This window comes from Leptonychotes weddellii, chromosome 5 (genome assembly GCF_054177405.1).
Source record: "Leptonychotes weddellii isolate Sample4059 chromosome 5, ASM5417740v2, whole genome shotgun sequence".
NCBI lineage: Eukaryota > Metazoa > Chordata > Mammalia > Carnivora > Phocidae > Leptonychotes > Leptonychotes weddellii.
Window position 1 is genome coordinate 153,125,097 of NC_138373.1, and position 7,758 is coordinate 153,132,854.

At 43.3% G+C, this 7,758-nt stretch overlaps 2 non-coding genes across 2 annotated transcripts; one reads left to right on the forward strand and one right to left on the reverse strand.

Moving 5' to 3' along the window:
- Positions 1–4,734: 4,734 nt before the first annotated feature.
- LOC115939752 (small nucleolar RNA U13) lies at positions 4,735–4,841 on the reverse strand. The gene has a single exon (XR_004074525.1). It is a non-coding gene; the product is annotated as a small nucleolar RNA U13 (small nucleolar RNA).
- Positions 4,842–7,311: 2,470 nt separating this feature from the next.
- Positions 7,312–7,414, forward strand: LOC115939748 (U6 spliceosomal RNA). Its single transcript, XR_004074521.1, has one exon. It is a non-coding gene; the product is annotated as a U6 spliceosomal RNA (small nuclear RNA).
- Positions 7,415–7,758: the final 344 nt, after the last annotated feature.

A 7,758-nucleotide genomic window follows, 5' to 3' on the forward strand; every position in this document is an offset into this window, starting at 1 on the left:
AATGCAGAGTCTGCTTCTCCCTCTCCCTCTGCTCCTCCCCCGTTCTCGTTCTCTCTCTCTCAAATAAATAAAAAAATCTTAAAAAACAAACAAACTACTGATAAACATGACATGGATGAATCTCAAAATCATTATGCTAATTGGAAAAAAGCCAGATGCAAAAAACTAAATGCTAGATGAAATTCTAGAAAAGACCATAAAGAAAATAAAGCAATGGAAACTCTCATATCATGCTAGAACACAGTAAAACCATTTAGAAAAAAGGTTTGGCCATTTCTTTTTCTTTTCTTTCTTTTTTTTTTTTTAAGATTTATCTATTTGACAGAGAGAGACACAGCGAGAGAGGGAACACAAGCAGGGGGAGTGGGAGAGGGAGAAGCAGGCTTCCCACAGAGCAGGGAGCCCGATGCGGGGCTCGATCCCAGGACCCCAGGATCATGACCTGAGCCGAAGGCAGACGCTTAATGACTGAGCCACCCAGGCGCCCCTTTCTTTTTTCTTTTTTAAGATCTTATTTTTAAGTAATCTCTACACACAATGTGGGGCTTGAACTCACAACCCTGAGATCAAGAGTCGTATGTTCTACTGACTGAGCCAGCCAGGCAGTCCCTGCCATTTCTTATAAAGTCAATCATATACTTTTCTTCTGACCCAGCAATTCTACTTCTGGTATTTATTCAAGAAAATGAAAATATTAAATATTATTCAAGAAAATATTTATTCAAGAAAAGGAAAGGAAAGGAAGGGAGGAAATGAAAATATTTGTCCATGAAAGGAATGTTCACATCAGCTTTATTCATAGTAGCCAAACCTGGAAACAATTAAGTTGTCCATCAACAGGTGAATGGATAAACAAATTGATACATGGAATACTACACAATAAAACTGTTGATACTTGGGGCGCCTGGGTGGCTCAGTTGGTTAAGCGACTGCCTTCGGCTCAGGTCATGATCCTGGAGTCCCGGGATCGAGTCCCGCATCGGGCTCCCTGCTCGGCAGGGAGTCTCCTTCTCCCTCTGACCCTCCCCCCTCTCATGTGTTTGCTCTCTCTCATTCTCTCTCTAATAAATAAATAAAATTTAAAAAAAAAAAAAACTGTTGATACATGCATGAACATGGCTAAATCTGAAAAACATTAGGCTGTGTGAAAGAAAACGCAAATGAGTATATACTTCATGATTCTATGTATATGAAATTCTAGAACAGGTAAAACTATGATTATAGAAATCATTATAATGGTTGCCTGTGGAGTGTGGAGTAGAAGTATTATATATAAATTATAATCTCAAAATTTTTTTAGTCAGTTGAAACAGGGGTGCCTGGCTAGCTCAGTCGGTAGTGTGTCTTGCTCTCAGGGTCATGAGTTCAAGTTCCATGCTGGGCCTAGAGCTTACTTAAAATAAATGAATGAGGGGTGCCTGGCCAGCTTAGTTGGTAGAGGGTGTGATTCTTGATCTTGGGGTCATGAGTTCAAGCCCCACGTTGAAAAATGAAAAATAGGGGTGCCTGGGTGGCTCAGTCGTTAAGCGTCTGCCTTCGGCTCAGGTCCTGATCCCAGGGTCCTGGGACCGAGCCCCGCATTGGGCTCCCTGCTCGGCAGGAAGTCTGCTTCTCCCTCTCCCACTCCCCTGCTTGTGTTCCCTCTCTCGCTGTGTCTCTCTCTGTGAAATAAATAAAATCTTAAAAAAAAAAAAGAAAAAGAAAAAATAAATAAAATGAATGAATTTGATTAAGTAAAATAAAGTTGAAACAGGGATTCAGCTAGTATACAAAATGCCATCAGTCCTATACACTTGTAAGAAGAGGGGTTGTAGACTGGACTTTTAGCTTGTTAGTGACAGAAGCAAAGAATGAAAAACAATTGGTCACGTGATTGCAGCCAAAAGATCAGAAAAAAATCAGCTCAGTATTTTCACAATTTTTGGAACTGGGATATGACTGAGCCTCAGGGTGGACAAGATTCTCAACAATAGCCTCAGTTTCCACGCAGTGTTTCATTTGGCTGTGGTTTAAAAGGTCTTGTGATGAAATGAAGTTCAGTTCAAGCAATTCCATGAGAGGTCACGACACATCCTCTGATGGTCTAGATCATTCTAAGGGCAAGCATTTGATGCCTCGGGAGAAATGGCGTCAGGGCAGATGTCACCTCCACAGAGGGCTCTTCCAGCCCCTAAAGTTGAGCAACCCAAAATGCTGCCACAATACCACACTTTATTTTTCTCCTAGCCCTTATCCCTGGTTGACATCGCTGACATGGCTACTGTCTAATTATACGACTAGAATGCTTGCTCCATGTGGATAATGACCTTCACTTGCATTGTCCGTCATCCTGCGCCTAACACGAGGGGGGGCCCAGTAAAGACTCTGAATGAAAGAATGGCCTGTCTGACACGATCCTTTATTTCTCCCAACCATTTGATGGCAACCACATCCATCCAACTCAGGCTAAACAACACAGTCATTCGAGCACATAAGGAAAGACAGCAAACATTGCTGGGCCCACTCTCACTACCCTGTACCAGTCCCTTAGAAGTCAATGCTGGCTTCCCAACATTTCCAGAATCAGACTCTCCTACCACCTCCCCTGATTCCTCTGGCCTCACTATATCTTGCCCAGTTTTGCCCTAGCCTCCTGCCACAGCTTCCTACTCTGACCTTTGCCCCTCACCACTCCCATGTCGTTCCCGGTACAACAGAGCAGAAGACAGATCTTGTCGTTCCTCTGCTAAACACTCATGTGGCTCCACCTCACTCAGAGTGGAAGCCCAAATCCTCCCCAGGGCCTCACAGGCCTGATGTGAGCAGGAACACTGCGTTTCTCATCTCTCACCCAATCCCAGCCCCAGAGTGTCTGGAACTTGCCAGACTTTTGCTATGGCTGTTCCTCAGGCCTGGAATGCTCTTTCCTCAGAGACCCATTGAGCAGATTTCCTTGCCTTCTTCACGTCTGCTCAAATCTCGCCCTCTCAGTGAGATCTACCCTGACCACCCTATTTAAACACGCAATCTGCCCGCTCTTCTGCCATAAACACAAAGGGCTTACTATATGCCAGCGACTGTTCTGAGCCCTTCAGGCTTTCTTCCTGGGTCCCAAGTGCCAAAACCATTTTATTTCTGCCCTTCTGCCCCGGGGCACCCTTAGCCGCCTGCCCAAGTCCTGGGGGCATCTCTCTGGAATGTTTATCACTAGGAACTGCTTCAAACAAGGCTCTAAGTTTCCTTTTGCCCCTGAAAAGGGTGTGTAACTACCAATATCACAGCTTCTGAGGGGACCATGTGTGCCTGGTGATGGGGAATCATGTGCCTCTCCAGTGAACGTTCCTGGAGAATTCTTAGCCAAGGGAGCACTGTGAACACTTTCTGAGACCACTATTAGTAAAGACCCTCAGGAGGAATGCTGGCTAACCTCCTCCCCAGCCCACCTCAACCTTGACCTACCTTTACAAGCCTGGCTCTTAGAACTCCAGCAGCTCAGTATTCAGAATGGTTGCCTGAGCCTCTTAGGCAGAAGACACTTCAGACAAGTACCAGGGAGAACTAAGAGGGCCTTGGGCTTATTCCCAGAGCCGAGATACAATTCCCAGAGGTGGCAGTGACCGAGCAATCTTCCAGATTCCCTGGACCTATTTCAACAAGAGACAGCCCTTAGCTTTTTCTTCTCGATGAATAACAACACCTTATCTTCGGGTGTCATGGTTCTAATTCCCTTAGTCTTTCTTCTTGGGTCCCAGGTCCCAAAAACATTGTAATCTCTGTTCTTCTCCATTGGGCTTGAAGGCTCCCATCTGGCTCCTCAAATCTGAAACTTAGTGGAATCCTCAAGTGACCAGAACTTAAAATCCTCAGGGGCCTCCTTTCTAATCCTTGTTCAAATTCTACGCCATCTTTTTGTGTCACTGTATACTTTCAACAGGTCCTGGAACTAGGCTGTTCATCTCACAAAGTAACATTAATAATCTGTCTCTGTAAAGCACTTTATGGTTTACAGAGTATTTTTTTTTTTTTTTTTACATTCCTTCTGTCACTTAGGGAAACAAGATGTTACATATCTGCTAGAGAACACGCCTTTAACAGTAGACACTTTTGGGGGCACCTGGGTGGCTCAGTTGGTTATGCGCCCAACTCTTGATTTCAATTTAGGTCATGATCCCGGGGTCGTGGGATTGAGCCCCATGTCCAGCTCCATGCTCAGTGGGGAGTCGGCTTGAGATTCTCTCTTTCTCTCTGCCCCTCCCCCACCCCATGCTCTCACACTCTCTCTCTCTCAAATAAAGGAATCTTAAAACAAAAACAGTGGACACTTTTTCTCCGCCTCTGAATTATAGATACAGAGTTGGAACAACAGAGCACTGAGGGTTTAAAGTCCATTTGCATTATTGATTTCTTACAATTCAGGCCAAAGAGCCAGACTTTTAGCTTTGCAGGAACATTTTATTTTTTATTATTATTATTATTTTAAGTAAGCTCTACACCCAACATAGGGCTCGAACTCACAAACCTGAGATCGAGAGTTGCATGTTCTACCAAATGAGCCAGCCAGGAGCCCCATTTTATATTTCTCTTGTATTGTCCCCTGTGTCTTTCAATAGGTACATGGTGAATACTTACTAAAATATTTTTTATTACTTAGCATTGTATAATTCCCACAACCCTCTTTTTACTTCATTAAATGGGTAGTGCTACTAATCGGTATACATAAACTTGTTTATTGACTTCTAGACAGATTCTTTTCTATATCAGACCGGTAATGTGCCAGTGTCATGATAAGGGTGGAGGGTAGTACATCTCACACAATAATAGCATGAACTCCCAGTTGTCACATCTATGAGCCACAAAAGGATCTACAAATTTTTTTATTAGACTTTTAATTTTTAGAGTGGTTTTAGGTTTAAAGCTAAATTGAGTGCAAAGTACAGAGATTTCCTCTACCCCCCTTACCCCCACACAATCATTGCCTCCCCACTGTCAGCATGCCCCACCAGAATAGTACACTTGTTACAATCAGTGAACCTACACTGACACGTCATTATCATCCAAAGTCCATAGTTTGCATGAGGCTTCACCCTTGGTGTAGCACATTCTATGGGTTTAGACAAACGTATGATACAAATCCACCATTACGGCATCACATAGAATATTTTCTACCCTAAAAATCCTCTGTGCCCTGTTCGTGTCTCCCTCCCCCAACCCCTGGCAACCACTCATCTTTTTATTACCTCCATGGTTTTGCCTTTTCCAGATGTTGTATAAGCGGAATCATACAGCATGTAGTCTTTTCAGATTGGCTTCTTTCACTTAGATATATGCATTTAAGGTTCCTCCATGTCTTGTCATGGCTTGAGAGCTCATTTCTTTTTAGCAGTGAACAATACCCCATTGTCTGGATGGACCACAGTTTATTTATCCATTCACCTCCTGAAGGACTTGGTTGCTTCCAAGTTTTGGCAACTGCTATAAACACCCATATGCGGGTTTTCGTGTGGACATAAGTTTTCAACTCCTTTGAGCAAACACCAAGGAGCACAATTGCTGGATTGTATGGTGAGATTATGGTTAGTTTTGTGAGAAACCATCAATCTGTCTTCCAAAGTAGCGGTACCATTTTGCATTCCCACCAGCAATGAATGAGAGTTCCTGTTGCTCCATATCCTTGAGAGCATTTGGTGTTGTCAGTATTTGGGGGATTTGGGGGATTCCAATAGGTGTATAGATTTGGGGGATTCCAATAGGTGTATAGTGGCATCTCATTGTTGTTTTAATTTGCATTTCATTGGGGTTACATGATGTAGGGTATCTTTGCATACGCTTACTTGCCATCTGTTCTGGGTCTGTTAAAATCTTTGGCCCATTTTTTAATCAGGTTGTTTTCTTATCATTGCATTTTAAGAGTTCTTTGTATATTGTGGATAATAGTCCTTTATCAGTTATGTCTTTTGCAAATATTTTCACCCAGTCTGGCTTTTCATTCTCTTGCCAATGTCCTTTGCAGAGCAAAAATTTTTAATTCTAATGAAGTCTAGTTTATAGGTTATTTCTTACATGGATCATGCCTTTCCTGGACCTAAAAAGTCATCACCATCTCCATGATCATCCAGATTTTCCCCTATGTTATCTCCTAGGGGGTTCACAGTTTTGCATTTTACATTTAGGTCTATGATCCATTTTAAGCCAAATTTTGTCAAGGGTGTATGGTCTCTGTCTGGATTCATTATTTTGCATATGGATGTCCAGTTGTTCCAGCACCATTTGTTGAAAAGACTCTTTGCTCCATTGTACTGCCTTTTCTCCTCGGTCAAGGAGCTGGCTGTTTCTATGTGGCTCTATATCTGGGCTCTCTATTCTGCTCCATTGACCCACTGGTCTATTCTTCACCAATACCACCACTGGCTTCATTACTGTAGCTTTACAAGAAGTCTTGAATTTGGGTCGTATCAGTCCTCTTGGCATAGGGAAACTGAAAGACTGCAGAGAAATCTGCTTTTTGCTCCTTTTCCTGCTTCTATTCTTGCTAGGACCTGCACCCCTACTTTTACACAAGCCTCGGAATGCAAATAGCATATGTCCTCCTTGTAAAGGACAAGGAGATGGTGATTTCTCTAGAATAGACAACATCTGAAGAAGGACCGGGTGAGAATGACCAGACAAGCCATCATATGCATATTCCAGACCACTGGTGCTAGAAATCGACACCAAGACCCCCCGGGCTCCAAGGAATAACACCTGGACCTCATCTAACTGGTTCCTGGTTGCCTAAGAGGCCACATACACCAGACTATGATCATCAGTAAAAATCCCTTTGCAGAGCAAAAATTTGAGCAAAGATGAGACTCTCTCTCCTTTCCCTTCTGAGTTTCCCAGACATTCTGTCTGTACGTGCACTCTCTCTGTACCTTCAATAAACTCTCCTCTCACCTCCTGCTGCTCCCATTTGATGTCTTCTGCATGCACCCTGGGACTGCCTTGGCTGGTCCTGCAGGACCCCCTCCAGATCCTCAGACCTGGCCTGCCTACATCACTCTGACTTCGTTCTTCTTCAATATTGAGTTGGCTGTTCTTTTTGCCTCTACATATAAACTTTAGAACCTGTCAACATCCACAAAAGAACTTGTGGGATTTTGACCGGGATTGAACTGAATCTATAGACCAAGTTGAAAAGAACAAACATCTTGACAATATTGAGTTTTCCTATCCAAAAACATGAAATATCTCTCCATTTACTTAATTCTTCTTTAATATCTTTCATCAGAGTTTCATGGTTTTCCTCATATAGATCTTACACAATATAAATTTTTTTTTAAAGATTTTATTTATGTGCTTCAGTAGCACATATACTAAAATTGGAACAATACAGAGAAGATTAGCATGGCCCTTGCGCAAGGATGACACACAAATTCGTGAAGCGTTCCATATTTTTAAAAAAATAAATAAATAAAGATTTTATTTATTTGACAGAGAGAGACACAGTGAGAGAGGGAACACAAGCAGGTGGAGTGGGAGAGGGAGAAGCAGGCTCCCTGCCGAGCAGGGAGCCTGATGCGGGGCTCGATCCCAGGACCCTGGGTATCATGACCTGAGCCGAAGGCAGACACCCAACGGCTGAGCCACCCAGGTGCCCCACAATATAAATTTTTAAAATGCAACTGATGTAGGGCACCTGGGTGGCTCAGATAAGCGTCCGACTCTTGATTTCTGCTCAGGTCATGATCTCAGGGTCCTGGGATTGAGCCCCACATCCCTGCTCAGCACGGAGTCTGCTTG